Source organism: Lissotriton helveticus, chromosome 5_1 (genome assembly GCF_964261635.1).
Source record: "Lissotriton helveticus chromosome 5_1, aLisHel1.1, whole genome shotgun sequence".
Classification (NCBI taxonomy): domain Eukaryota; kingdom Metazoa; phylum Chordata; class Amphibia; order Caudata; family Salamandridae; genus Lissotriton; species Lissotriton helveticus.
In genome coordinates, this window is record NC_136065.1 from 463,930,935 (window position 1) to 463,952,703 (window position 21,769).

A 21,769-nucleotide genomic window follows, 5' to 3' on the forward strand; every position below is an offset into this window, starting at 1 on the left:
GCTGTTTCTGTGTCCATCCATGGCACTCAGGGAATCAGCGCTGAGACTAGCGCATCGGATAGTCACAGATAGTCTTTGTGACACTGGCCGCTGGTCCGAGCGCAGGCCTGCACCGGATGCTCTGACGTGGATCCGGCATGCAGACAGACCCCTCTCCTGTGCACCGCACAAAGATGCATATTTAAGCTGTTCGCTTCTAATTTCTTTCTCCCATATTATTGTTCCCACCATGTTCTTAACATTATATTGTTTCCACAGGGTAAATATTTTAACTTCTTTGATGTGTTCGTTATGATTTTATTTCCACTCCACTGCTATGTTGCCCCCCTCCCCACGATGAGCTACGGCAGGGGGCCTGCAGCCCCTCCCTTGGGGACGACCCTCTACTTTTTTCCGTGATCCCATTTTTTCCAAACAGTCTCTCTAACGTCTTGTTTAATATCTGCGCTCTGCAGAAGCAGGTCCGAAAACTGTCACAGCGAAGTCAATGAACCCCTCATTCAGACTCAGGGGGCACGTGGGGGGGGGGGGGGTAACAGCAAGCCCAGTGCCTGCCTCGATTACAGCCCGAGCGGGGGGGGGGGGGGGGGGAGGGAAGGGTTACAGCTGTGCCGGGAGCGGTGGTTCTCCCACAAGGGGGTACATATGTGCGAGGGCTGTTCTCCCAGAATGAGGGGACCTTGGTGCCAGGATCTCTTCTCCCACAAAGCGTTTCCTCTGTGCTCCGGGCGGTTTGCCCAACAAGTAACATGACCAAAGGAACATTGAGAGGACACAAGTGTATATTGCATTTTTTTCTGTATTGTGTAACAGCTAAAGTCTGTATGTTACTTTGACATCTGCACTATACTATTTAAAACTCGACACGTAAAGATTTATAAAACTGACTAATTAAAAAAATAGGGATATTTTGGCTGCTCTATATGATCCATGTTGAACAGTGGGGTGCATGCAGAAGAGCACAGTGTTACATTTTGATTACTGCCCTCCAATAACAAAATTCGCACTGTGACAATGCCTGGCTCTGGAGCAGCAGGACAGCTGTTGGGCAGGAACTGCATGAAAAACTCCCGCCTAGCTGTGCATTTAGCGATGTGTAAATTGTCTGTAATAAACCCACTTGCGTTTAAGCACATGGGTGGTAACCTTTGCTTATTTGTGGTCTGTAACATAGCGCCTACACCGACAATACGTCGCTTCAGAACCATGAGCTGAAGTTGAAATCTCTTTACGTTCTTAGCGGACTAAGTAGACAGTACAGCTGTAACCATGTCTGATATACTATACAACTAAAGCCGGAAGGTCACAAAATGTGTCTTTACTGGCAGCGCTTTGCCGTGCGTCTACAAACATTCAGCTCGACATTACTCATTTGAAACAAACAAATCACTACCTCACCAGGTGGCCAAGTGATACATTTTAAAGCTAAGGGCACAGCTTTCCTAAAACGCACACATTATTCTGAGCATTCATTGATCACAGAAACTGTGCTATAATCGAGATGAAACATCTCTACAACTCTGAATTCACTACCCTGCTCCGGGAAGTCGCAACCTTACCTCAAGAACAGTTAAACCTTGGGTGTGTGTGGCTGTTACGAGTGGCATGTGAAATAACAGTACATTATGCAGCACCCAGGATAATGTGCTGCATGTCTAAATACTTATAAGGTCCCAAAGGTGAGACCTATTGGCTATGCCAAGTGGATGCTATGATGGAATCTGCAAGCACTAACCCCTTGATGTAACTTGGGTCTTTGGAGGAGTGTTTGTATTTTCTCCCCTCTAGGTGCAACTGCTTTGCATGTGGCAGGCTCCTTGAAAGCTTCCTTCAGGCTGGTCTAGCACTCTTGGAACTATAGGGGGGAATTGGTTCCTAGATTGTGTAGGCAGTAGAGTTCCTAAAAAAAATATAAAGCAGGGCTGAGGTTTTTTCTCAAGTTGAACTCCAGATGCATCTGCTGCCCTTTTAATGACTTGGTTGTACATACCAATATTCGTCTGGTGGAGAAGGCCTCTTAGGATAGGTGTTGACAGCCACTTCTGGGGAATCTGTTGAGGTCTTGCCATTGTATCTCGTATAACTATGAGCTTTCTCAACCTATGTATGTTTGTTCTTCTTCCTCCAAGTACTCCTCAACCTTCAAACCTCAGGAGGAACAGGAAAAGATAGGTTCTAGGTCTTTGATGTTTTTCTCGAGTGTTGTTGAGCTTTTGGGTGTTAATTGGTTTCAGGCTTTCGTCGAAATCCTTCTTTCTGTGTAAAATACTTACCATTTCAGCTACAAGCCACTTCCTTTTCGATCTCAGACGCGTGGGTTACGACGTCGAGAACTTCAGCCTTTCTTCGAGGTTGAAGGCTCTTTTGTGGATGGTGCCGGCAGCAGGCATGCCTTTCAGGTTTTGAACTCTTCCTTAGACATCGATGAGTCCTTTCCTTGACAGTCTTTCAACGCCTTGGATCTTTCAAGGGTCTTTCCGGCTACGGAGTCCTTTTCAAAGGATTCTACAGTATTTAGGGACTCGGCTGTGGTCTTCGAATGCTTGGATGCCGAGGCTCCCTTCAAAGTCCTTGAGTCTGTTTTTCAAGACTTGTCTAGTTTCATTGAGGACGGCTCTTACCTCTCCACGACTTCTTTTCAACCTCCACCACTGAGACGTCTGTCTCAGTCTCTCCTGCGGCACTGTCCTCCTACTCACTTGAGAGGCCCAGGTCTCATAGCGATGGTGCTGCACTCTGGCCCTGCATGTTGTAGTTCGCTAGTCTCTGCCTCTCCCTCACCCTAAGGGTATTCAGGGTGAACGGCGAACATACGTGGCAGTCCTCACTTTGGTGGTCTACGGTAAGCAGAGGTTGCAGACTGGATGTTGGTCCTTATGGGCGAACTTGTGATGGAAGTCTGTCAGAACTTGCAAGTGTTTTTTTCCATCACCACACACAGGAAGCCCCCTGCATGTGCACTGTTCTACGGTCGATGAGGTACTTCCTTCCCCTCTCAATGCTCTCCGGTACCTTGATCAGAAGTCCTGTCAATTTTTCTTGATATTTTTGGGGGGATTCTTCTCTCCAAAACTTGGAGCTCCTTCTGTATCAATCCAGACCCAACGGCAGAAACAAAAGAATCTTAATATGGCAACCAAAGGCAGGAGCTACCAGAGGAAGCACAGCAATGTCACTAGGGGGCCCCAAATGGAGATAAGTCTATGCCCACCAACAAACAAAGACAAATCAATTCCAGACCCAGCAACTGGATGTCAGAATTGTGCACAGCATGTGAATCCAGAAAAGATTCATGCTTTAAAACAAGTGATGGGGCAAAGACAAAATGTAATTACAGTTCCGCTTGGCTGGTATTTTTTTAGATCGAGCCTGGGCATTACATGCACTGCTCAGCGAGGCATGCTGTTTTCAGATATGGACTTAAAGCTCCAACCATCTTTTTAAATTTGCTCCTGCCACAATCCTTTGTAAACTGTGGCTTTTCATTGACCAATAGGCTTAGCAGTCACTCCTTAGGACCCCTTGTCTCATCTTGTAACCTCCCATACAGACTGACCCCGTTACGTGCGTTGTTACTCAGAAGGCTTTAATTACAGCCTCCGAGCACTATTTTCGTAATGACTTTGGACATGCTCAACTACTTTTATTTTCTTTAAGCAGCGCACATCTTTCTATATGCGTCACTCGCCACAAATTATTTCTTTTTTCTTAAGTGGCGTGACGTTGCATTTTAACTTTTATTAGTGAAAGCATGGCAACAAAAAAAAAACATTTGTCTGAACTTGACAAACATGCTTTTTTTTGTAAATGCGCCCCATGCCGCGCTCTCACTTTAATGGCGGCCACGCACCTTTCTTTAGATGAGCTGCGTCCAAATTTAAGGGACCTGGGGGCCACTAAACTGAAAGCGTGGCATGGGGCGCTTTTACAAACAAGTATTTGTAATGCAATAGGTCTCGCATTTGCAAGTGTTTAAGCTATTAGCACTGTAAATGACAATGCCTTTTATTCATGTTTTAACCCCTTGCATGCGGCGCGAATTTTCGCGTTGTGCAGGAGATTTGAATAGTCGACGAGATTCGGACAGCCCCTGGCCGTCCTCCGCACACGCCCATCGTGATGCATGACGACCAGGGGCTGTCATGAGCATGCAAGGGGTTAAAAACGCCTTTAATTTAGGTTTTCAAAACACATCAAATGCACTGTCATTTACAATACCAATAGCTCAAACTCACAATGTAAACGACTAGTGGCCTATTATCAGTCTTGATTAATGTAATTTCGGAATCAATGCAAATATCCATTTCATTTTCATACAGTGTACGCACGGTACGCAAAGAACCAATCCACCATCGACCAATGCATTTCCAGGAAATATCGCTTGTTGGGAGACAAAACACGAGAGAAAGGATTCTTGTGTTAAGATGTCTGCTGATGGGCAGAGTGTCTGAATCTTCGATAACGCTATATCAAAAATGCTCGTAAAGTGGAAAAGGGCCCACGTAGTTAATCAAAGTTTTGCTGAGCTTGATGAAAGGTGCGTGAACTAAAGCACACAAATCTCACCAGCAGGCTTGACTAAAGTGACTGCGATAAGCAACACAGACTTCAAGACCATTACAGGGATCCTTCTGAATAGACTGAGGGGATTCTCACAAGCAGTTAGCAAAGTTTGAAAATTACCATACAGGAAGTTGCTTGACAAAAGGGGAAGTTCCAAAAGCCATTCAATGAAACCTTCACAAGCCTGTAAAACAATAGCAGGGTAATTTCAAAGGTATCTTGAATGAGACCAGTCAAACCAGGAAACTTTCAGACTTCTGCTTAAAAGTATTTAAATTGTATTAGTATGTTTCAGGTAAGGAAAGCAATGGACTGGGGGGGGGGGGGGGGGGTCAAAATTAAGGTGCATTCGTAAATGCAACCCAAAAAAAAAAAAAAAAAAAAAATAAGGTGACACTACATCACCATCAGCGCTAACACGAATACAATTCCTTCTCTTTAAGAAAGATCAACCCACTTCCCATGCCGTTCCAACAAAAAGAGCAGGGTACAAGCGGGTGGACGGCGTCCACCCACTTTTTTCACAGGGTGGATGCCGTCCACCCTGCCAAGAAGTTGGGCCCCACTGAAAAAGATGCTGAATTAGTCCAAACACCGGGACACCTTCAGCACCGCCTGCATGTTATCTGCTTTCAATCCGCAACAACGTGTGGGCAGGGACGGGATGGGGCTCTCATTTCCGACTCCTGCTGGGCCCATAACAAAGGACGAATCTGGGGGGTCATCAGGCCTCCTTTTGTTCGAGTCTCCTTGCTGGCAGCAGTCAGGAGCCTCACACCTAAATGCAAATGCATCAGGGGGAAACACAGGCTCAGAGAGGCAGCTTTTCACTTTAAGGCTCTGGTCAGGAGATATGCATGCACTGTAAGAACTTCACATGTGTTGATCTTTCCCAGTATATGCACAAAATAAATAGCATTTATATAGCGCTTACTACCTCTGCGGAAGCGTTGTAATAATTTAAGCAGCACTATTTTTTTTAAAGCACTATGGCTAGAGGAAGCTTTAAACTGACAAAAGGCAACATTGTTTTATGTGTAGCGTACATAAGTGTGAATTTTCTGCCTAAATCAGCTCAAATGTACTCCTGATACACCTGCTAAACATGTGTGAGGGCTTAAGATCTGATGTCACTTCTTGTGATGCCACTTCTTGTGATGTCACGCAATGTGATGTCACAAGGTTCACGCGCCGCAATGTCATGCGCCATAATGTCACACGCTGTGATGCCGCTTGCATACTGATTAACTAGGTTAGTCCCCCCTCTACTTTTTTTAGGATTTGTAGCAAAAACGATATACTCTTTTCAGGGCACCTCTGTATCAGGACAAGCGACTCAAGAAAGCCTTGCAACAGTTACAAGGCAAGAAAGCATCCTCTGGCATTTGGATTGCCGCAGAAAGATGGCGGTTACAGGGAGCCTTAGTGCGGAGAGTTTGAGAGAAAAACTGCAGCGAGAGCTCGAGGCCGAACACGTGGAGGTCGAAGACACATCTGCAAACCTTTGTGCTACCAGCTTCAAAGTCTTTGTGGTGTCGTCCCAGTTTGAGGGCAAGCCCATGCTGCAGAGGCACAGGTTGGTAAACAGTTGTCTGTCAGAAGAAATGAAGAACATCCACGCCTTTGAGGAGAAAACACTGACACCAGAGCAGTGGGAAAAAGAGAAGTTGAAATGAGGCTTTGTATATTCCTCTCGCTGTCTTCCTTCCCTTTTAACACCACAGTGGAAGCACACCGAGGTGTCTACATCTTCCAGGACCATGGCTGCATTTCGCCCTCTGCTGTATGTCTGCAACCTGCATTCCTGTCCATGCCTTAGTGAAAAGGAGGCTGGGCTGCAAGCATAACATCATTTACTGATGGTTTGGGGGTTAAAAGGGTGCGAAGCAATGGTTCAAACTCTTCTGCAGCATATTCTCCAGTATTCTTGCCAGACCACCTACAATAAGGGGATTGCAACTGGTGAAAATACACGACTATTGATCTGCTGCCAAAAAGATGGGAGCAGGTATGGTTCTACTTATAAGTTGGTTTGCTGGAGGGGACACTTAAGTTCATCAAATAGAAACAAGTTGGAATCATTGTCTGATGGAATTTATTTGGATGGGTCATAACAAATCGTCAGCAAGACTTATCCAATGTGAACATTGCTGTGCTTGAACGACTGCCTGCCTATAGAGGACATTAACAAATCATACATATTGTTTGATGTAACTTACAAGTGAAATAAATGGCTTGGGAGACAGTATAACATTTTTTTTTTAAAAAGAAAGCATCCTCTGCAGAAATATTTTTGTCTCCCCCTGTAAATCAAGGCCGGGACGTACATCTGACATAGGTTTGTGTGAGGACAATCGGTGGGGACGGGAAAAGTAATTTAGCACTTGGTTAATTGTATCAGATTCCATAGCAGAGTCTTTTCTTGGTCTCTCTCCACCCGAGGAGTCGGGAGAAGTCCTTTAAAACAGTTTAGGTTGCACAATCTATTTATTTATTTCAGAGCGTGCTTACCCTCTAAATGCTAAATTGAATAGGATGATTCAACACAAAGTTAATCAAATCATAGAATCACTTAAACAAAAAGCAGGCTACAGAAATACAGCAACACGGGGGCAAGGCTCGTGTCAGACAGGCAGAGTTAGAAAGCAAGAAATTAAACTAGTGATCTCCATGCGGAGAATGGCCTGCGCAGCACTCCAATAAATAAAACATTCAATCACACCCACACCAAGCATAGAAAAGTACCCAGAGCAGGGCCCAACTGTTAAATTCGAGTCAAAATGATCAAATAATGCATGCAAGCTGTGCATGTAAGATTTTAAAAAACAGCTAAAACCCCTTTTCCGTATAGGGATGATTGGGTTACCTCATACAAACCTCTAGAATTTTACACATTAGCTTATACACCTGTTCACAGTTGTAAAGAACCATAAACTACACAGTAAAGACCGACATTACACCTCAAAAGTTAGCCTGGCTATCAAAGAAGCGTCAACATGCATCACTCAGCCTAGAAAAGGAATTCCAGTGCTCCGACTGACTGAAAACGATGGTTGGCCCATCTAACACCCAGACGCACAGGATGGCCCAGTGGGACCAGAGCAAGGTGTGCAATCCAAACAGTTTAACAATCACTTGTTTAATGTGGATTTTTAATGAGCTTGTAATAGCTCAAAGCATTCTACTGCCTTCAAGACCATGTAGTTTACGTATCCTTATTTAGAACGAACTTGCTTGAATCCAGCCATACCAAAGAAGCTGCTCAGGTGAAGGGCGAGACCTGATCACAGACAAGAGGACGTATTTTAGGAACCTCTTATTTTACAACAAAATGTTTTGCCTAGAAATGGAGGGGGCAGGTTCACAGTTCGGTAAGCTGGTGCACAATTTGAGAACACTTTAATGGGTAATAAATAAAGCACGAAACAAATGCCAATAAAATACATAACAAGCAATTGCAAAGCCAATAATAGTTCTGGCCTTGGAATACATAGTTTCTCTTTCACGCACATACGTAAAAAAAATAGGCAAAAGTAACAAAGATAAATGCATGCCCCAGCAGCTCAGGCATTTATAACTGCCACTTAAGTGCACTCCTTTCAGGGGGTTGGGCACTTGTGATCCAGGTAAATGCCATCACACAGTGTTAAGCTGTCCATGGATAAAGTGGACTGACACACAGCTCCATGCTCCATTGGACGGGTCGGGAAGGCTGGCGGAGATCCCCTGTACGTATGCATTTTCATTTTGAATTTGAGGGGAAAAAAAAGAGCCTGAGAAACAGCTAAAAGAGTCCAAAGGGCACACTTAATAAATAAGAAGCAACTTTCTCCAAACACTTAAATATGTAGCAATCGTCTTTATTCGACCATTCATATACAGAACGTATTTTGAAGCACAAAGCACTGAAGAGTTCTCTTCCAGGGGATCCTCATCAATAGTCATAAGCATTAGAATATTCCCGCCCATGTGCGGGACCCCGGAAACACTATATTATATGTGCCCCACATATATATATATATATATATACACACTCATATATAATATATATACATTATATATATATATATATATAAAAAAAATGAAATAGCAGCCAAATAAATAACAGAGCTGAAATATGCTGAAAAGAATTTCCACCATACATGAGTAATAAGCATTAGAAAACATGAGAAAAACACAAAGTTTGTTTTAGAAACTGTTTTAATGCTCAGAAAGCAGTAGAAATTCTCATAACTCACTGGAAGCATAGAAAAGCTCCCAGGCTGCATTGCAAACACAGTCTAAAAAGACTGAAAAGCTAACCTGTAGCTACATAGCAATAAACTGACACCGTGCCTTTAAGGCGCCCATGACCCCCAGTATCCCATCATGCCTCAGGGGTGACAGTTAGGTCAGTTGTTCTTTCCGGCTCCTTCAGAGAAGGGCCCTGGTTACACAGCTCCACTATTTTTTTCTGTTTTTGACAGAAAAATACTTCACTTTGACAATTTTTTGCTCTTACTTGACATTTTACATCTAGTTAAGTAAGATACTGCCTTTTTCAGTCATTTTTGTGAACATTTTCTCCTGAGAATGCCTTCACTATTTGACAAATGTCCTTCTTGTGGCAACAAGAAGGCCAAATCAGACAACCACGACGTCTGTATCCTGTGTCTGCCTGAAGATCATGATCCAGGCACCTGTCCTCATTGTGAACACCTGTCTGGAAGAACTCTGAAGGACAGGGAGAGGATTCGCATTTATGGCCTAGCTCATAGGTCATCCAGAGGAAGATCTCCGGTGAAGAAGGGCTCCAGGAAGACTCATACATCTTCCAGAAAGAAGTCTTCACACCCTTCACCTTCAGCGTCGGGCTCGGCGCTGAGAAAAGAACCACCGGTGGATCATTCAGCTTCTAAACTACCGTCGACGGCGGGCTCGCCGTCGAAGAGAAGACCAGGTACGTCGACGACGTCGAAGGATCCAGCTCCGTCGTCAAAATCCCCTCCGCCGGCGTCAACCGGGCGATGTCCGACGTCGAGGAAGGGAACTCCGCCGCCGTCAACCGGGCGACGGTCGGCGTCGAGAAGTGCAACTCCTCCGCCGTCGTCAAAGAAATGGCGTTCGGCGTCGAGGACCAAGACCCCTCCGCCGTCAAGGAAAAGTCGCTCGGCGTCGAGGATGCAGTCTCCGTCGGTGTCTCGTCAGCTCTCGGCGTCGAGGGTGCCCAATACCCCTCTGCCGTCGTCGCATAGACATTCGACGTTAAGGCAGAAAACTCCGTCGACGGCTGGACATCACCGTTCGACGTCGAGAGAAAGACCTCCGTCGACGACTGGGCATCGTCGTTCGACGTCGAGGCAGAGAGCTTCGTCGACGATTGGACATCGTCGTTCGACGTCGAGCGAAAGACTTCCGTCCACGACTGGGCATCGTCGTTCGACGTCGAGAGAGGGGGCTCCGTCGACGGCCGGTACTCACCGTTCGACGTCGAGACAGGGAACTCCGTCGGCGGCAGCTCATCGCCGCTCGACGTCGAGAGACCATTCCTCCTTGCATAGACAATCAAAGACAAGATTGTTTGATCCGCCGACTCCCCGAAAGCACTCGACGACGAGGGAAGATCGCTCGACGTCGAGGTGTTCAGATGTAGTTATGGTAACGGAGTCAGCTTCCCGTCATTCCACTTCAAGGTCCTCTGGCTCCTCAACTGCATCTTCGAAGTCCAGAAGTCCTGTGCGCAAATCTCCTGAGCATCGGCCAGACCCTTCGGCGGAGCGAATCAGGCTATCACCTAGATGGTACAGGTCTTTGGACCATTGGAGAGACTCTGGGGCTGCAAAACGTATGCAAGAATATGCCAGCCCACAGCACAGGTCTTCTCTTCAGGATCTGGTAGAGGAGATGGACAAGCGTAGTCCTCCCAGGCGCAAATCACCTGTAAGAACACCAACCAGATCTCCCAGAAGGTCCCGATCTCCCAGACAAGAACATCGTTCAGAAGATCGGATCAGATCTCGCTCTCCTAGACGGGAAGAGCGTTCTAAAAGATCAAAAGAGAGGGGGCACAGTGTTCACCGTAGACGTCGACGCACGCCATCTACTTCCTCTACTAAGTCTTCCAAAAGGGACTACTCCCCTACGTTGACGGACAGTCCTACGTCCAGGTCCTCCCCAGTGGATGACATTGGCACGTATCTGGATGTCTTACAAAGAGGAGCTCAGAAGCTGAGCATTGAAATGTCTGTCCCTCAAGTTACAACGACAGTCATTTTTGAGACTTTATACAAGAAAGCGATCTCACGTCCTCTACTTCCATTAGTCCCGGGGATTATGGTTCCTGTCAATGAGGTATTCCTAACTCCGGCGGCTATTAGAGCGGTGCCAGCCCGCATTCAGAAGAAATACAAACCGGCCTCTTCTGACACGGTTTTTGTACGATCTGACCCTCCAGCAGACTCTGTAATTGTGGCAGCAGCGAGGAAGACACACGCAGTTGCCGGCTCCTCTTCAGTCCCGCCAAACAAAGACAGCAAGACTCAAGACTCCTGGGGTCGGAAAGTTTGCACCTCAGCTGCTTCGACTCTTAAGGTTTCTAGTGCGGCTGCGCTTCTGGGTCGATACGATAGGGCCTTATGGGACTCTATGGAAAGGTTCAAAACCAAGCTGCCAAAAGAAGATCAGCAGGATTTTGAAGAGACTGTGACTGAAGGATGTCTGGTGGCGAATCAGATGATAAGTACGGCTGCGGATGGTGCTGTCCTTGCGGCGCATTCCTATTCACATGGGGTTTGTGCCAGGAGGTCGACATGGTTGCGCCTTACAGGCCTGAAGCCGGATGCTCAGCATCGCATCCTTAATCTCCCCTTTTCGGGTTCTGCTCTCTTCGGGGAACATGCTGACGAGGAAATGACCCGAATGAAGACGGAACTGGACACAGTGAAAGAGGTGGGCTTGGAGAAAAAGAAAGAATTCAAGCGCCGCTTCAAGACCAACAGGGGGAGAGGGGATCAACAGAGGGTTCAAACACCTCAGTGGTCCCAAAATAAGAACCAAGGGAAACCCCAGTTTCGAGGTAAACCTGGCAGAGGTAGAGGAGGTCATCAACAATCCTCTAACACCACCAGAGGAGGAAAAGCCTGAGCAGTGGCTTCCTCTGGCGCCGTTGCCCACTCCAGTGGGAGGAAGTGCTTCACAACACCTGGCAGAGTGGGTCAGCATCACAAAGGATCAGTGGGTGCTGAATATACTGTGCAATGGATACAAACTACGTTTCCTTGCTCCTCCAAAGAACATACCTCCAAAGAGCGCTTCCCCTCACCAACTAAGCTTGCTCCGAAGAGAGGTAAAAGTACTACTACAAAAGCGAGCGATAGAGGAGGTTCCTCTCGCTCAAAGAGGAAAGGGAGTTTACTCCAGGTACTTTCTTGTCCCCAAAAAAGATCAGGAGGACAAGTTCAGACCAATACTCGATCTACGACTTCTAAACAAGATCATCATCAGAGAAAAGTTCCGCATGCTGGCTCTTCACCAAATATGCCCACATCTTCAAGTCGGGGATTGGATGTGTTCGGTGGACCTGCAAGATGCGTACTTTCACATCCCAATTGCTCCACAACATCGCAAGTACTTGAGGTTTGTCGTAGGGAACAAACACTATCAGTACGCAGTGCTACCCTTTGGTCTCAAGTCCGCACCACGAGTCTTCACCAAATGCATGGCAGTGGTGGCGGCTTTTCTGCACAAGAAGGGACTCTTCCTATACCCATACTTGGACGACTGGCTCCTAAAAGGTCCATCTCCAGTGCGGGTAAAACACGATCTACATCTGTGTCTTCTCCAATTGCACAGGCTCGGTCTCCATGTGAATCTGGAGAAGTCAGTCCAGCGGTCTACACAGTCAATTCACTACCTAGGCTCCGTTCTGGACACAAAAGTGGGAAAAGCGTTTCCTTCGGAGGAGAGACTTTTTTCCCTGAACCAGAAATGTGGAATTCTGCTAGAATCTCGGCTTCCAACAGCCCGACAAGTAGCATCCCTGCTGGGTTCCATGGCGTCCTGCATCTTTCTCATCCCAAACGCCAGGCTGAGAATGCGTCTTCTACAGCAGGCCCTGGAGGATCAATGGGACCAGGAGACAGGTCTTTGGGAGGATTGCATCAAGCTCTCCCAAGCGACGAAAGATTCCATCAAATGGTGGACATGGAGAAAGAATTTGCTGGTGGGAGTTCGTTTTCACCAGCCTCTTCCAACCCCATCGATAGTGACGGATGCCTCTCTACAAGGTTGGGGAGCGCACATGGGTCCGCTTCAAATTCAAGGGCAGTGGTCAGCGCAGGAGCAGACGTACCACATCAATATGCTGGAACTCAGAGCGGTATTCCTGGCTCTCAAAGCTTTTTTCCCAGCGATAGAGTCCAGCTCAGTCCTAGTTCAGACGGACAATAAGACCACCATGTTCTATCTGAACAAGCAAGGAGGCACAAGGTCTCGCCCTCTGTCTCGAGAGGCTCAGGCAATCTGGCTTTGGCTCCTCTCTCGAGGCCTCACGGTAGTGGCAGTGCACCTTCCAGGCGAGTTGAACGTAAAAGCAGACGCACTCAGCAGACACTTCGAAGATCAGCCAGACTGGGTGCTACACGACGAAGTCGTGGAAGAGCTTTTTCGTTGCTGGGGTCGTCCAACCATAGATTTGTTTGCAGACGATGAAAAATCCAAATGCCACGCCTTCGCGTCCAGGTTCCACCGGCCAGGGACTCAGGGGAATGCTCTACTGATGGATTGGTCAGGGACATTCGCTTACGCGTTTCCTCCCCTGGCTCTGATTCCGAGAGTAGTTTCCAAGCTCTGCAGGTCGAACATGGACATGATCCTGATAGCTCCGGATTGGCCGCGGCAGTGGTGGTACCCGGATCTTCTACATCTGTCTGTGTGTCCACACAGACGACTCCCTTGCAGGCCGGACCTGTTGAGCAAGATGAACGGGAGGATAATGCATCCTAACCTCCCTTCACTGAACCTAACAGCATGGAGGTCCTGCAATACGGACATTTGAACTTGCCTCCTGAGTGCATGAACATTTTAAAGGAGGCTAAGAGACCTTCCACGAGAGCTTCCTATGCGTTCAAGTTGAAGAGGTTTTTCTTATGGTGTAGGGATCATCACCTTGATCCGACTACAGGACAGGAGGATGTCATCTTGCCATACCTCCTTTCCCTAGCGACTGCTGGTTTAAAATACGCTTCTATTAGGGTGCATTTGTCAGCCATAGTAGCATACAGAAAATCACCTGATCAGGTTTCTTTCTTTCAGGTTCCAGTGGTTAAGGACTTCCTCCAGGGGTTGAAAAAAGTGTACCCCCCTGTGCGAAAGCCTTCTCCTCCATGGGAATTGAACCTGGTTCTATCCAGGTTAATGTCACCGCCTTTTGAGCCCATCCACAAGGCCTCTTTACAACATCTCTCTTGGAAGGCGGCCTTTTTGGTGGCTATCACCTCTGCTCGCAGAGTCAGCGAGATTCAAGCTCTCTGTGCGAAAGAACCATACACTGTCTTTCATCATAATAGGGTAGTCCTAAGGGCTCATCCGACTTTCTTGCCGAAAGTAATTTCTGATTTTCATATAAATCAGTCCATTTCACTCCCTTCGTTTTTTCCAAATCCTACGACCCCAGCCGAGCGGTCACTTCACTCCTTAGATCTTAAGAGAGTGCTGAAGTTTTATTTGGAAATGACCAAAGGGATTAGGAAAACGGATCAACTGTTTGTGAACTATGGTTCGATGGGAACAGGTTTTCCAGCGGCCAAGAGGTCCATCGCGAGATGGATTGTCTCTTGAATAAAATTGACTTATCAGCTTGCAGGCAAGCCTTTGTTGCAGTCACCCAAAGCGCATTCCACTAGAGGGAAGGCCGCTACAGTAGCCTTCTTGCACGACATTCCAATGTCGGAGATTTGCAAGGCTGCGACTTGGAAATCAGTTCATACCTTCACGAGACACTACTGTCTCGAGTCTGATTCCAGGGCCGATACTAAAGTAGGACAAGCCTCTTTGAGGAATCTATTTGGGTAGCCTACGGCCTGTACAAGCTTAGTAGTTACTAGGCTTAATATGGTTATTACTGTATTATTATTCCTTTGCCCGCAGGGAGATGAGGTGAGGCTCGCTATTCTATTCTAATGCTTATGACTATTGATGAGGATCCCCTGGAAGAGAAGGATTAGTTACTTACCTGTAATCCTAGTTCTCTTCCAGGGGTATCCTCATCAAAGTCATAAGCAACCCTCCCGCCTCCCGGGGCAAAGGACGTTCTTTAATAAGGAGATATTGTTAACCTGTTACTGGATTTATTTTCAGTCTCTGAAAAGAACAACTGACCTAACTGTCACCCCTGAGGCATGATGGGATACTGGGGGTCATGGGTGCCTTAAAGGCACGGTGTCAGTTTATTGCTATGTAGCTACAGGTTAGCTTTTCAGTCTTTTTAGACTGTGTGTTTGCAATGCAGCCTGGGAGCTTTTCTATGCTTCCAGTGAGTTATGAGAATTTCTACTGCTTTCTGAGCATTAAAACAGTTTCTAAAACAAACTTTGTGTTGTTTTTCTCATGTTTTCTAATGCTTATTACTCATGTATGGTGGAAATTCTTTTCAGCATATTTCAGCTCTGTTATTTATTTGGCTGCTATTGCATGTTTTTTTATATATATATAATGTATATATATTATATATGAGTGTATATATATATGTGGGGCATATATAATATAGTGTTTCCGGGGTCCCGCACATGGGCGGGAATATTCTAATGCTTATGACTTTGATGAGGATACCCCTGGAAGAGAACTAGGATTACAGGCAAGTAACTAATCCTTCTGCCAGTGTCCTCAAAAAACTTCCCAGATCAGTAAGCAATTACAGAATCCTTTGCGTAAATGTAGAATTCCAAAAGGATATCTTTCACGTCTTACTTCAATGTTCTCTGCCCAGAGATTTGCTATGCTCTTTCAACAAATACCCAGTTCAATCATCATACAATACACACATTTCTCAAAACGTTGGAGAGTCGCGACGAACAGCTTAACCTTCCTTAAAAGAGTAAAATATTCCATCAGATACATTATATCAATTAAACTTTAGTAAATGTTTTACACCTTTCAATGCACCCTTCCTGACCAGATTATTTTGCTGACAGTACAACATAATTCTTACATTCAAATGCTCGATCTTATGCATCACTATTCACTACGCAAAACTAAACACATAAGAGCTTAGAGCTTTGGAAGTAACTGATGCTGGGATCTCAACAGTGCAAGTACCATAATATGTAAACAGACACTCCAGTTTCTTAAATCACCAGCATCATTTGGTATGGCTTTCCACCGTATTACTGTATCTCTTGGCTTGCATCATCTTTAGATACTGGTTATAAGATGCAATATGCTTTAAAATATATATAAAAAGGAGCAGAGATCTTCTCTGGGTGTTATTAAATTCAGTGTTCTATTACATTTAAGTAAGGCAGAGGGTTCTAGCACTCACTGCTATTGCTAATAACCTTGGCTTCTGGTTGGAAACCAATCTCAATTGATTACCACATCTCTCATCCATCAGACACCTGCCTCTTTAATCTTAGAACACCAAAAAATGATTCCTCAAGACTAGGATAACCATTATATATGTTTTAGTGACCTTCTGACTGTATGACAGAAACACTATATCTGAGTCTACCTAATACAGAACGCAAAGTCTGCAAAGAAGCCATAACACTGCAGTCGGTTCTGAAGCCCATCTCTGGCAGTAAGCATCCAAACTGAAAAGGCTGCACTGGCTTCCAGTACAGAAAATGTGCTTATTTAAAGAAGGCTGCATTTTTTTTCAAGCTTTTAATATATTGGACCAAAGTACTTAAGTTCCAGGTGAAAGCCGCATGTACCTTCCAGATAACAGATCTGCTAATCCCACACTACTTTCTATACTAAGATTTACCCAGCAGTGGATGGGAGTATGTGCTTTCTTGCAGATTTAATATCTCAGAAAATGGGAAAACCAATAAACCCTTGATGGCTAGGGCAGTTTAGTTTAAGCAGGTAAGTGAGCCTACAAGGGATTTATTCAAATATGTATTTGCAACAGTTGTTAAATACAATTTAGGCAAGCTCTCTCAGAATAACTCGCAGTTGGATTGCTCAAAAAACGATTCAGATAATTAACTAATGAATAGATCAAACAAATAAAATTGAAAGAAACACGGGTGTATATATTCAAAATCTGATTTCGTATTGAATGAAAATTCTTAGTTATAAAGGGTACATAATCGAAAACACAATTTAGCCAGAAGTAACCATTGTATAAAATTAAATATCCTTCATAGTTACAATTGTGGACACCTCTTTCACAAAAAAGCTGTTAAGGCAGTCCGAAGAGTTTACACAAAGCAAGCATTGCCTATAATACAATCAAATGATAAATAGGTGTAATAGTCGACGTTTTGGTCTAGTGATGTCTGTCCGTTAGACCATCCTCAGGACCTTGAATATGTTGATAAAAAAAGAAGACGATAGATAGAGATAGTCCGTCCACAAATTGGAATATGCCAAAGATTCTCTATTCCAGTACACATTGGTCATAAATACTTTAAGTGATGACCCAGGTATTGACAGGCTCTTACTCAAAGAGGCAGAGACGAATCTGTATGCAGTTCGAGGGAGATTCCAAATGTTCACGCTCGCTATGCAGTCGACTGCTTGAAACCACAATCTCTCCTCTCCAGTATGCATTTATTCCACACCGATCCACCTCTAAGAAACTGCTTACACTGTTCTCAGTTTTGAATATCCCCTTACGTTCCAACTCTCTGCACTCTCCTACGACAGCAAAGAACCTCGCTTAACAAAAACGGAAGTGGGAAGTTAACAAAAACGGAAGTGGGAAGTTAACAAAAACGGAAGTGGGAAGTTAACAAAAACGGAAGTGGGAAGTTAACAAAAACGGAAGTGGGAAGTTAACAAAAACGGAAGTGGGAAGTTAACAGAACGGGAAGATGAGATTTGGGCACATTTTTTCCATTATATGAGTCACAATGACAGCGCTCGCTTTTGGAAGACTTAACAAGATAGCCCACCCACAACACAGTGGGATTTCTTCTCATACCTCAGAGGAAACCTGGGCAACCTTTCTAAGCGAGCACTTTAACCATCAAACTGCGTGGGAATGGAGACCTCCGACAACCAAGGAGTCACAAGGGGAACGCCTCATAAAAGGAGGCAATCGCAACAAAAACGCTGACAAGCGCTAACGCACCTGAGCACGAGCCCAGCACCTCAAGCAAACTCGTAATAAAGCAACAGATCGCAAAAAAGAGAAAGAAAAGGGGCCCGGGCCCAAACGGCATTCAACTGGCACTGTTCAAACAAAGGGAGTCTGAATGGGCAAGTGCCCTGCATACCTTATTGTCCGAAGTCAGATCACTTGGCAGGATTCCAAATTCATTGGAAGGCTCTACAACTGGTCCAATCCACAAAAGCAGAGATAAGGCCTTATTAGGTAATTAACGCCTAGTGGCTCCGATTGACAACGAGGCAAAACACTTTGCGGGCACTGTGCTACCGTAACTTATAGCTTGGGCAGATGTAAATGAGATACCACCAAATCAGATGGAATTTCGCAAAATGTCACAAACAAACATCCCGGCAATTTCTGTACTCAGACGCGGCAAATACCTCGAACCTTCCATTACACCTCTGCTTTATCGATTTCAGTGCTCCTTTCGATTATGTTGACAGGGCAAGGCTGTGGGGGAAACTGGCTTGATGGGGCATTCCACAAGTTCTTTCAAATATGCGGATACTTTTCTACAAAGACTCTTGGGTGCAGGTGAAATTGGGAGCGGGGACTCGCCTCTCCAGATGACTTCTAACAACCAAAGGCACGAAGAGGGGCTGCGTAATTGCTTTGAATCTATTAATGGCAGATGTGCAGCAAGAACTTAACACCTGCAATTCCCATGCGTTCAGGCTGGAAGGCAAAACACTAACTAGCCTCCTGTACGTTAATGATGTAGTCCTGCTTAGTCACACCCAGGCTGGCCTGCAACATCTTTTCAACAAAATGCAGAATTCTGCCACAGAGAACAACCTATAAGTCAAATATAGGAAAACAAGATCAATGACCATCAGCAAGAGCAAACGGCAGAGGCTCTGGCACTTGGGGACACACAAATAGAAAAAGCAGCGGACTACAAATATGTAGGCGTCAGCATAAACCAAGATTGATCTTTCACTCGACAGAAAGAAGAAATTAGCAACAAAGGGCTGGCATTAGCAATAACATTAAAAAACCTCACTTCAAAATTGACTTGGCCCATGCTAAGTCCTCTCCTGAAGGGAGCACAATCCAAAATTCTCCCAACAATTACCTATGAATCAATTCGTGGCAGAGACACCAAACTACTGGGCAGGATCTTAGTTAAAGCATACAGATTCATGATCAGCCTTCCAAACTATACCTCACCAGCCCAGATAAGGGTGGAGTACGGCCTATTAAAACAATCCTTGGTCAGGCACGGCATCCACAGCTGTTGAAAAAAATCAGGACCACCATTCCAAATACTGTAAACATACTACGATAGCAAGAAATCCAGCAGAGAGATACATCTCCCACAAGAAGCTATCTTCAGGAATCCTTGACAACAACCAGGCTCTCCGAACTCTAGAACACACAGATTAACCACTCAACGGTTAAGAAACTGGTTTGCAAATCACTGAAACAACTCGCTGGTCGAGTACAAAGACTCTTTTTCAGCTAGAGCTCAGCTAGAGCTCAGGCCTGGATGACCTTGAACAATTACAAATCGCTTGAACCACGAAAATATTTTAACCAGGGCTACCACAAATCAATAAAAACTACATTCTTGAGACACCGCCTGGGTCTAACTTCTATGGGTCTTGAACCTCCCACCCTGGTTTAGGGCACTGAAACTTCTTACCGCTTGTGCGACAACAGAACAGAAGACATTTTGCACCTACTTTGTACCTGCAAGGAGCTGCTTAAGTAAAAGAGACCGGTACTAAAGGCTCCCATTAATCAGAGGGGAATTTGCTCATGGAGGCAAGCAGTGCTGGCCTGCTTCGGTCGAGGGGACCCACAGCTGAACTGCAGACTGGTAAGATTTCTTATACCAGCTGAACGAAAAATGCCAGTAGCCTCAGATCGTTGACGAAGCCAGGTCGCTAGTTGAAGACATACTAGGTCAACTACTGCAGGGGTCACTGGAAACTGAACGTACTCAAGCCTCAAACTAAGGCGCAATAGCAGTTCACATATACTACTAAACTCAGCACCCATCACCTAAACAAGTAAGAAGATGCTCCAACCGATATTTCAAACTTGTCAATTTTAATCTGATGTATTCTTTGGTTGAAAATTGCTTGTTCTTAATGCAGCACTGAGTTTATTAACCAGACAACAAATTCATTTTATTTAATCTACTTACTGGGCAGTTTGCACTTCAATGGGTGGCAGCTCCAAATACTACACCCAACCCCAATCGACTGCACTTAGGCTGTGCGAATCATGCTGGGAATGAAGCCGGAGATTAGCACTTTAAAAACAAGCATTTGCAATGCAATAGGACTCACATCTACTCAAGCCCTATTGCATTGCATCACAGACAGTGGGGGGGGGGGGGGGGGTGGAGCACGGACAAAGGGATCGCGGAAGAGGGGAGGGGGAAGAAGGCACGGACAAAGTAGTGCTTACAGTCTAAATAACACGTACCGTGCTGTGTAACATTCGAAGTAAAGGGGCCATTAACCATGGGAGGGTACAAATGACGACTTGGCCATAATAAGGAAGGACTCCCATGCCTCAATCATCAGATGGCAGCATTTACGAAAGACAATGACACGAGCAAATTAAAAACATGGGCGGAGCTTCCACTCCATACTCCATTACTGAATGCCTCGTAAAACCGCTAGAGGCTCGACCTAAAAACTTTAAGCACTTTTTGCACTGCGAGCACCCTGTAACCGACCTGGCACTTGGCCGAATGCAAAGAGTCTGGTTCTTAACTGATAATGCTCCTCTTTTTAATTACATCAAAGCAACAACAAAATGTTTTATGATGAGTTACTCTAGCTGCTTCATGTCTGTATGGTGTTACTATCAGATGCATGCGTAGCACTGTATTTTATTGTGTATATTAACAGTTTTATTGATTGTTTTACTGTATTGCAACGGTTTTCAGTAACTATGCAAATAAACTTGAACTTAATGTTCCAGCGGCAGTCGCTCTGCTTGACGCCAAAAAGATATTTGACTCCCTTGAACTGCCTTTTCTCTTAGCAGCACTTCAGAAACTTAGCCTTTCGCATGGGTTTAAATCTCTTATTATGCTTCTTTACTCGCAGCAGACGGCACGTACCTGGGTCAATGGGTTTTTGACCTCCCTGTATACCTTGAACAGGGGTACGAGACCGGGTTGCCCACTCTCCCTGCTTTTATTCATCATCGCCAAGGAGCCACTGGCATGAGAGACACCTCCAGCGTGATTGGTAATTTAGCCCCGGTCCGCTGCTTTTTTTATTGTGCGTGGATGACCTATTAATCTACCTCAGACATCCCCCATGAATCTTGACCCCCTCATCCAACAAATTCAAACATTCAACCTTTATTCTGGTCTTTCAATTAACTGGGCGAAATCAACCACTGGCAACCAGATGCTAGGTATGGAACAGACCTCTACGATTGTTGGGAACGGGACTGACATACTCCCCTGCACTGCCGCTAGTCGATAACCGGTGGCGATCCCCTATGTTGTAAGTCATAGTCAAAGGCACTCTGAGGTGCTATGCATTACATACAGCCGGGGATCTCTTTCCAGACAGCCACGCAGCCTCCTGGGCAGAGCACATGTGCTTCGCCACTGCTACTTGAGATTTATTTTAAATCGTATCCAAAGCGCACTGCACACCCAGATTCCTTCTTACCCCATTGCACTACCTGATTTCACCCCCCTCACGCACCTCAGAAGATACGGATGGTGGATACTTGGCCAGACTATGCTGCATGCGGCGGCGGATTGCCTGCAGCGCTCTTACCAGATGGTGTCCAGTATTACTGCTGTCAGCAAACCAAATTAGTCTACTCTAACCACAGACAAAAAACTGATGCACTATAAATTTCTCCGACGCACATACATCACACTCAGTTTCATGGTCCCTCGTCCTGCCC

General features: G+C 45.4%; 1 protein-coding gene and 1 pseudogene across 3 annotated transcripts in view; one reads left to right on the forward strand and one right to left on the reverse strand.

Annotated features, from left to right (window-relative positions):
* Positions 1-21,769, reverse strand: part of KAT6B (lysine acetyltransferase 6B) — a 491,853-nt gene that overhangs the window by 340,112 nt on the left and 129,972 nt on the right. The window lies entirely within an intron of this gene.
* LOC144753221 (bolA-like protein 2 pseudogene) lies at positions 5,963-6,335 on the forward strand (annotated as a pseudogene).